The sequence below is a fragment of the Denticeps clupeoides genome, unplaced genomic scaffold (genome assembly GCF_900700375.1).
Source record: "Denticeps clupeoides unplaced genomic scaffold, fDenClu1.1, whole genome shotgun sequence".
NCBI classification, from domain to species: Eukaryota; Metazoa; Chordata; class Actinopteri; order Clupeiformes; family Denticipitidae; genus Denticeps; species Denticeps clupeoides.
In genome coordinates this window covers 681,839-691,470 of record NW_021629784.1, presented here as the reverse complement: position 1 = coordinate 691,470, position 9,632 = coordinate 681,839, and the positions used below count along the sequence as shown (strand labels likewise).

The following is a 9,632-nucleotide window of genomic DNA, read 5'->3' as shown; positions in this document are numbered from 1 at the left end:
TCTGATGCAGTCATCAACATTTGCTACAGACACCCCCACCTCTGGTCCACCTCAGACTCCACCCCAACCATGGAGTCCAGCACACATACAGCTCATGGCTGCAGCATGTCCAGTCCAGAAATTATTTTTGTACAGCCCAAATTCACAATCAGTACTTCTCAATGGCCTTTACAATATCTACAGATATAATCACTTATACTTAGACCCTCTCTGGACACAAGGAACAGCTCCCTAGAAACAACTCACATGGAGAAAAAATTGGAAGAATCCTTGGTATCGTTCCAGGGTAACAAGAGCGTGTAATGGCATCAATGCAGTTAACGCTAAATTAACAGGAGTCATGATTATAGACAATTATTTCTAAGACTGTCCATGCTGATGATGCTCAGAGTAGGTGGGACCCGGGGCTGTGGTGGGGCCAGCTGTCCATGTCCACACTCTGGTGGACTCAATATTGGACCCTGGAGGTGGTCTGGGCGCTTGATTCAGTGCCTCGGAGAGAACAGACAGACACAGCGGCAGACGGTGACATTGTAGGACTGGTACAGAAGTACGTGGTTGTGGTGGTACACTACTGCAATGTCATCAGCTCAAGGTTTGTCAAGTCCTGCATGGATTGACTGTGTGGGGTCATGCTGTACATTTTCAATCTGAGCCTGAAGTTGTGGGGAAAGCACAAAAACTTGTTTGTGCACAAAACCTTGTTTGTGCAAAAGATTCCACATTCAAAGGACCACAATAGCTACAGACGGTGGCTCTGCCATCCCACCAGGTGAAGGCCCTGGACTATGGGCTTTATGGGCTGGTCAGACCAACGAACAAATGAATAAATAAACAAACAAATAAAACATTTCTGCTTACAAATGCCCGTAAATCAGCTGTTCAGACCACCCTTGGCGTGAAGGAAGAAATAGTTCCTGTATCGGCAGCTCTGATGTGCAGTTAGTAGTTTGACATCTGCACAGTCTGCAACAAGGTGAAGATTATGAGAAGAATCTGATGGCAGGTCCATTTTCCTGTCTTGTTTGGTAGCTGCATCAAACCAGGCTGTGATGGAGGAGCAGACTGTGGAGTAGAGCTGGATCTGCAGGTCCTGTGGCAGCCTGCTGTTTTTGTTAAAGACTTCATGTGTGCAGAGAGGCTCAGCAGCTGCATCAGACTCTAGCAAAGTAGATGCGTAGTGTTTAAAGCTGAGAAATAACAGAAATTACATTTTAAATGTAAACTTTTTAATGAATGTAATACTCAAACCTGGCCTTCCAGTTCTCTGTATAAAAGAGAATAGAAATGATTTTTGTATTTTACTCATTAGTAGTTTTCAACTTTGAATGCACGTGACGATCCCGAGCCCTGGTCGAAAGGGTGGATCGACCCCTAAAAGACAGAAGGAAGAAAACTGATTAGTAGTTTCCTGTTTGGTGTAGAAGTTACAGATGTTGTTTGCTGCGTCTCTCACCTGATCTTCTCTTCACAACAGCGACAATCACAGCGATGAGAACGAGTGCAGCAACCACCGACCCAGCAACGATGCCTGGAACATTATTACCTGCAGTAAAAGTAAAAATCACTTTTATACTGGACACTGTGGAGTGAGTACTGGGTCAATATTAACATGTATTAATAATAATAATCTTCACTGGGCCACCTGAATTTGACAAATTCTTGTCAAAATAGTAGTACTTTAAATTCAATAGTGAAGTCTGAGTCTAGTTGTAATATTATAGTAATATTCTTTTTTTTGGTCTTATTCTGTGTTTAATGTGTAGTTTGAACAGCACCAATTATACATTCTTTGAATAGTGCAGTAGATTATTAAAATTCAGTTTCTTACATGTGTCACTTCATCTATGTTTTGTGTTTTAAAAAATGTTTAGAGGGGTTGGTGGAAATGTCCTCGTCCTCGTCTTCCTCCGCTTATCTGGGTCTGTGTCGTGGGGGCAGCATCCCATGTAGGGAATCCCAGACAGCCCTCTCAAGGCGTTCCCAGACCAGACAGGAGATATCATTTCTCCAGCGTGTCCTGAGTCGACCCAAGGGCCTCCTGCCAGCAGAACATGCCCAAAACACCTCCCCAGGGTTTCTACTCTGAGTCCCTCCCGAATGTCTGAGCATCCTCACCCAATCTCTAAGGCTGTGCCCGGCTGCCCTACGGAGGAAACTCATGGTCATGAATGACCTATGGAGCATTGGGACGTAGATCGACCAGTAAATCGAGAGCCTTGCTTTCTGGCTCAGCTCCCTCCTCACCATGACAGATCGGTTCTGCCCCAATCCGCCTGTCGATCTCCTGCTCCCTTTTTCCCTCACTCGTGAATAAGACCCCAAGATACTTAAACTCCTCCACTTGAGGCAGGACCTCTCTCCCTACCCAGAGTTGGCAAGCCACCCTTTTCTGGTCGAGAACAATGGTCTCAGATTTGGAGGTGCTGATCCTCATCCCAGCCGCTTCACACTCGGCTGAGAACCTACCCAGCAAGAGCTGAAGGTCAGAGCCTGATGAAGCGAGGAGGACCACATCATCTGCAAAAAGCAGAGATGAGATTCTCCCGCCACCAAACACGACACCCTAGGCTGCGCCTAGAAATTCTGTCCATATAGGTTATGAACAGAATGGGTGACAAAGGGCAGCCCTGGTGGAGTCCAACCCTCACCGGGAACAGGTCCGACTTACAGCCGGCTATGCGGACCAAATTCACGCTCCTCTGGTACAGGGACTGAATGGCCCTTAACAAAAGCCCATGGGTACTCTGAGCTGTTATTTGGAAACAAGAGTCAGGACCCTTTCCCCGTCTCGAACCCGCAGGGAAGCTACCCTCTCGTCTCCCAGGGTAAACCCCAACAAACAGGCTGAGAGTCTTGGGGCTAAATAAAAGCCAACCCCAGCCCTCTGCCTCTCACCCGGAGCAACTCCAGCAAAGGAGAGTGTCCAACCTCTCTCAAGGACTTGGGTTCCAGAGCCAATGCTATTTGTCGAGGTGAGTCCGATTATATCTAGCCAGTACCGCTCAACCTCTTCCACAAGCTCCAAGGTTTTTATTCCAGCTCGCCGAATTGGCAAAATAAAACCATAATTATGAATGTGTTTCTTTGAACTGCTCCTGTAATGCCCGGCGTTCCCGGTGGCGCGTAAGGTGCAGATGGAACTGAAGATCTTTGCCCGAACCAGACAGGTTTTTACACTGACTTGCGCAGTAAATGCAAAAATTGTGAGAAGATGCAGAGTTGAAATGGACTGTCCATTAAGTTTTTAATAAACTTTGACATGATGTTAATAAATGTATAAACGACACATTGTTGACGTGCACATTTGAAGCGCCCAGCTTCATTCTTGGTTGAATAAGAGCTTTATAAAAAAAAAATTTAGCTTTAATTTAATCCTCAGCACCAAACAGTGAAATGTTCTCCACCACATTTTATTATAAACTGATTCTATAAACACTTCTAACAAAGGGACTTTAAAGCAAGAAGACTCATGATTCTGTCTAGAAGCTCCTGTACCTGCACTGTTGGTCCTGATCTTCTCCTCAGTCAGGATCATGTGGATTGGGTCTCCACTCTTGTGCTCCACCACACAGGTGAACTGGTTCTTCTTCCACACATCAGCGGTCACTTTGAGTTCTGCCCATTTCTGGAAGGTTCCATCATGGTTGGACAATGTCTCACCAACATCTACATCTTCATCCTGTCCATCTTTCTGCCAGCTGATCTTCACCTTATCAGGGTAGAAACCTGTAGCGTGACAGACCACTGGAGAGGAGGGGTCTGTCTGCAGCAGAGACACCTGAGGAGGGACTAGAGACAGGAAGAGAGGGGGGAACAGGGAGAGAATTTGGAAGAGAAACAGAACATCTTCATATCAACAGATCATCCAACAAACACTCAGTTCATATTCAACAATCTTCAAAAATTTTAATCTATTTAAATTTGTAGATGATTCCTGTGTACATTTCTCTGTTTTACTGTGTTGTTAGTAAATGTTATTCTTTACATTATCAGGTTTACTGGAATTTTTTGCCTATTTAATGTATTTGAGAACAATGTATACAATGCAAATGTAAAAAAATTATAAGAATATTTTCTGATGTTAATCATAACACATAAACTGTCTCAGTGTTTGTGTTTCTTGTTGTTCTGTGTGCTGCTGTACCTTTTCTCTCCAGACTGCTCTTCCCATAGCGAACATACTTCTTCAGCCAGTCAATACAAGTCTGGGTCAGGTAGTTCTTCCAGTACTCAGCTTCAGCTCCATCCCATTTCTGTTTGTGATGAAAGCCTCTTTAACTGGAGCAACCCAAGATGTGCTCTTCAAGTCCAGTGAGATAAAATCTGCTCCATTGTAACCAAACTGCATGTATCCATCTGTAGCTCCAGTCTCATCATCCAACTCACAGCAGCACATTCGCTGAAAAGTCTGAATTCCTGTAAAAAGAGAGACTTTTAGAAAGTTTTACTATTATTATTGTTTTGCATTCATCTGCTGAATTTCAAACTGGAAAATAGTTTTTTCAACCATGTATTGATAAAAATCTTCATGCTAAAACTTAAAAGAGAAACTCTTTTCTGTTTCTGTTTCGTGTTAACCTGAAATTAATGTGGAATAAGCACAAGAAAATCTGAGAGCAGTTCAGTCATACTAAATGTATTTCAAATAAGAAATAACGGCTAAACAATAATAGATATACAACCAGGTTTAGATTTCTACTCACCGCCTGACTGGTTAAAACGCTGCATTGCTGTAACCAGACTGGCTTTGTATGCAGCTTCTTCTCCCTGAAGATTCTGTGTTTCTCTGGTCCAGTATTCTGGTCCTTCATTATTCTTGATCCAGTCCACCTTGGGAATCGTTTGCCTGATGTTACTGTCGTAATACAGAAACTGTTGTCCATCCACCAGGCCGACAGCAGTGAATTCTGGGAAATTAATTCCCCGCGTCACTCCAGTGTAGAAGTACTGCAGGACTTAGACTATTAATTAGACTAATTAGACTATTAAATGTAGTGTGTGAATAATTTGAGATAAAACACATTAAACAGATAAATAAAATACAAATAACTACTGTATGTTATTAAATATTAACACAGTGGACGTCTACATGATGGGTTTGGCTGACAGCTTCAGATCTCAGGCTGTCAAGCAACAATACTGATTCATAATTTAATAATTACTGATTATGGGTGGTAGTAGCCTAGTGGGTAACACACTCGCCTATGAACCAGAGGCCCCAGGTTCAAATCCCACTTTGTGTCCCTGAGCAAGACACTTAACCTAAGTTGCTCCAGGGGGGACTGTCCCTGTAACTACTGATTGTAAGTCCCTCTGGATAAGGGCGTCTGATAAATGCAGTAAATGTGAATGATTCTGATTGGCCACAGAGGCATCAAACCTGCACAGGTATGTGAAGAAGGAATGTAAAATCAGCAGTATTCAACACATAGAGGAGTATAATTTGCTGAGCCTTGACATAAATCCATCTGGCTACTTCTGAAGTGACCACTTCTATTTATCAGAGGATAACAATTTGATTTACAATCACTAATTTTCTCATCAGAGTGTGTTGTCCGTTCACAAGAGCATAAAAAGTTAACGAAATATTAAAACTCCACACACAGTCAGAGACACATTTATATGAATGTATATATGAACCATTTATAAAAACACAAACCTCCCAGAAGGGGATATATTAGAATGACAAAGACTTTCATTGGTCACATCGCCCCGGAAGGATCAGATCCTCACGTGTTACAGACGCTGGGCCAGTAGAGAACTTTGCGGAAATTCCTCTTATTTTCTTGTGTTCGTTACACAAGTTTAGAACCAGTGATGATTGTTTGAGAACAATCGCGTCACTAAAATCTGAGTAGAAGTCAGAGCTGCAGGTTTCTCACTGAAGCTCCTCCCTCAACATTCCATGCTTTGTGCTCATTCCAAGCTGCCATATCCAGCCCCGCCCATTATATTTGTCCACCAATGGGAAGCTCTGGCTATTTTAATAACGCCAGGATGCACTAACTAATATTTTTTAACTACTGGGATGAGAAAAGGCACATTAATCAAACGACAGCTACTGTTTACTCGATGTTAGTTACAGAAGCAGGTTACAGACTTTCTTTGAATGATACAGATTTCTTTGAATGATTATGTCTCCTATGGTCACTGAATATATTTTATATGTATTTATTTGGTAAAGGACTACTTACACTTGCCTAATTGGTTATACGTAGTTATAATATAGTGGATGTTAAACTAAGCATTACGAAGTGAGATATGATGTGTGACTAAAGTTGGATGAAACAGATTAGAAGAACATCAAAATCCATCATGTCCATGTCATTCTACAAATTAAATCTACTTTAAAGCAAGATTTCACATCGGCGCGGAAGTAAATGGAGAAAACAGCCAACGAATCAGGATCTGAATGACAGGGGGGTTCTGACCAATCAAGAACGAGTGGGCGGGACTGGCCTAAGGCGGGCTGGCCGTCTTTAAACCTGCAATGAGGCATAGCTGGGTGTTGTTTAAATAACAGATGAACCAAGTTTTTAAAATAGAATATTTTATTTATTATATTCATATTATTTTAATGTTTATATTAAATTATGATATATGTAATTATAATAAAAACAGATTAGTGGCAGTGTAGCAACCTTCACTGGTTGCACACAATAGACAGCAGAAGGCTGGTTATTGAGTGCAGGAGTGTTTGAAGGACCTCTCCGAGGTGAAATGCAGCCACAGAAGCAGCAGGAATCAAAGAAACTTTACTTTTAATTCAAGAGAGTGTCTTCAAACATGACAAAACTCAGACAAATAATACCAAAAGCAGCTAAAAAGCTTCTGTTCCAACAGCACAGACTTGACAGGACAGACTGGCATTAAAAAAAGAAGCACAGAATGTAGATTAGAACAACACAAATTTATTAATGGTTGCATTAAGATCATCCACATATGTATTACAGTCAATAGTCAATATTGAACAAAACATGAAACTGTCAGGGGACCAAAACATGAGCACGTGTTGGATGAAACGAGAAAACCCCGGTATGATTGGATGCAAGGAGGCACGTAGTTTCCTCCGGTTTTATATGCAAACTAGAGCCGGCGTGAGCCGCAACACCACACATATGTTGTTGTTCGTGTTTTAGGTTGAACTGGGGAAGGGACAGGATGAAGGGGAAGATTGGAGAGGTGAGGAGATGATCAGGATCGATCTTACGAGTTGAGTTGAAGAAGGAACCGAGTCAGGTGGACGGATGTCAATAAATGACTGAGCGGCTGGCAGTGGCCTTCTTGCCAATTTATAGGAGTCACGTTACCTCATCTCTGTGTTGCTCCCGGTCACATGGATGGAATCATGTGACAGAAACATAATAAAAGACAAGTAATTTAGAAAATACATAATGATTCATCAAGTTTGTTATTATTTAACATTAGTTTAATCCAGTAAAAAGCCAAACTCAGCCAAATTCAAACTCAAACTCAATCCCACCAAAACTGAACTAATACTCTTTTTGTACTTTTTTTACAACAGCCCTCAACCTCGGAGTAACAATAGACAAGCAACTTTCCTTCTCGAATCACATCAGCAATCTCTCCCGCTTATGTAGAGAAAGTGAAAGAAAGTGAAGTGATTGTCATTTTGATACACAGCAGCAACCTCTGCATTTAACCCCTCACCCTTAGTGAGCAGTGGGCAGCAGTGTGGGGATGGTGCTTTGCTCAACCACCAACCTTCTGATTACGGGGCCACTTCCTTAACCGCTAGGCCATGACTGTCCCACAATGTAGATTCCTTCTCAACAATATCAGACAATATCCGTCCTTATCTGTCAACACAGGCCACCCAACTACTGGTTCAGTCCTTAGTAATCTCACGACTGGACTACTGCAACTCCCTTCTAGCTGGTCTACCACTATGTACCATCCGACCTCTACAACTAATACAAAATGCAGCAGCACGACTGATCTTCAACCTTCCCAAATTCTCCCACACCGCCCCTCTGCTACGTTCCCTCCACTGGCTCCCAGTAGCTGCACGCATCAGGTTCAAAATACTGATGCTGGCCTACAAAGCCAAACATGGAGCAGCACCATCCTACCTCACAGCCCTTATTACACCTCGCACTGCACCTCGTTTACTCCGAGCCTCCAGTACTGCTCGCCTGGTCCCTCCATCTCTGAAGGTAAAAGGAAAACATTCATCTAGACTCTTCTCCGTCTTGGCCCCTCGGTGGTGGAATGAACTTCCCCTCGAGGTCAGAACAGCTCAGTCACTGAGCACCTTCAAACGACAGCTCAAGACCTTCCTCTTTAAAGAATATTTAGATTAAATTGTAATTTTCTTGTTGTCGAACTTTGTGTACAGAATCTACAACAGAGTGAATTAAATAGATGTATTCATAGTTGGGGTCCTAGTGAACCGGAATTGATCTCTTCATCGATGGTAACTTGAAAGCACGTTGTAAGTCGCTCTGGATAAGGGTGTCTGCCAAATGACATAAATGTAAATGTAAATGTAAGTGTGTCCCACCATGTGTGACATTGTCTGTGTTTGCCACCATGTGTGCTGCTATTTGGGTTGTACATGGCCAGTTCACCCTGATTACAGGAGGTTCTGTTAGAACTTGAACTTTCCTGGACTGTGGATGGATTAAATTTAACCCAGAGATCAATAAAGCCTGACAGAAGTTTACACAATTTTAAAATACTTAATATATTTGGAGACCAGAGAACCAGGGTTGTACCAGCTAATGTCACCCGTTCTTTCTACATCTACACAAAACATACTAAAGAGAAGCTGTGAGTAAACTCACTGGAGTCTTTTTGAAACACATATGAGTCTATAGGATGTTCTCAACATAATCTATTATCACAGATCCATATAGGTAAACACATTTAAGGATAAAGATTAGGTTCTGGGTTAATTAAGATAATGGTATTTATAGATCACTCACATGTTAGTTGTACAAATATACACACCTCTATTAAAATTACAGGTTTTGTCACAACGTTTCTGACCTTTATTATGACCTATAACCCGTACAATTCAATTTAAAAGCCAACAATTCTGAAGGGAACAGAAAAAGACAACTAAACCAAAATAATGTTTTTGATTAAAGATTATGTTTTTCCATAAGTACAGTGTACAATGTACAACCAATTAACATTTATCAGAACAAGAATGTATCATCCCAATAAATATATACTTGCCATGATCCGATCCAGCAGGGGTTACTCCGGGTCCAGAGTTCAAAACGGTGATTCATGTTGGTCCTGTGTCATGTTTCCTGATTGTTATCACATGTGTATGATTGTATAAAGCTGCCCAGTTCGTGTCTGTTCGCCGTAGGGTCATTGTTTGGTGATGTGTCCCCTGTCGTGTGTACCATGTATTAAACCCCTGTTTCGTGACGTTGTGCGTATGCATCCTTCTTCCTCGCCATGTCCAGCCATTGTGACAATATGCTAAATAAATAATACTCTAATTATATACTGTAAAAAACACATCTAACAACTTGTTAAAAGAGGTAGAGGAATATGGAAAAAAATTAATTTGTACAAAAGAGTAAAGAAATGTTAAAGGGCCTGATGGAAGTCACCATAAGAGCACCATAATGTTAAACAGTCTTATGGCA

At 41.8% G+C, this 9,632-nt stretch overlaps 1 pseudogene; it reads right to left on the bottom strand.

Moving 5' to 3' along the window:
* Nucleotides 1-874: 874 nt before the first annotated feature.
* On the bottom strand, nucleotides 875-5,781 carry LOC114774263 (major histocompatibility complex class I-related gene protein-like; annotated as a pseudogene).
* Between the last annotated feature and the right edge of the window lie 3,851 nt (nucleotides 5,782-9,632).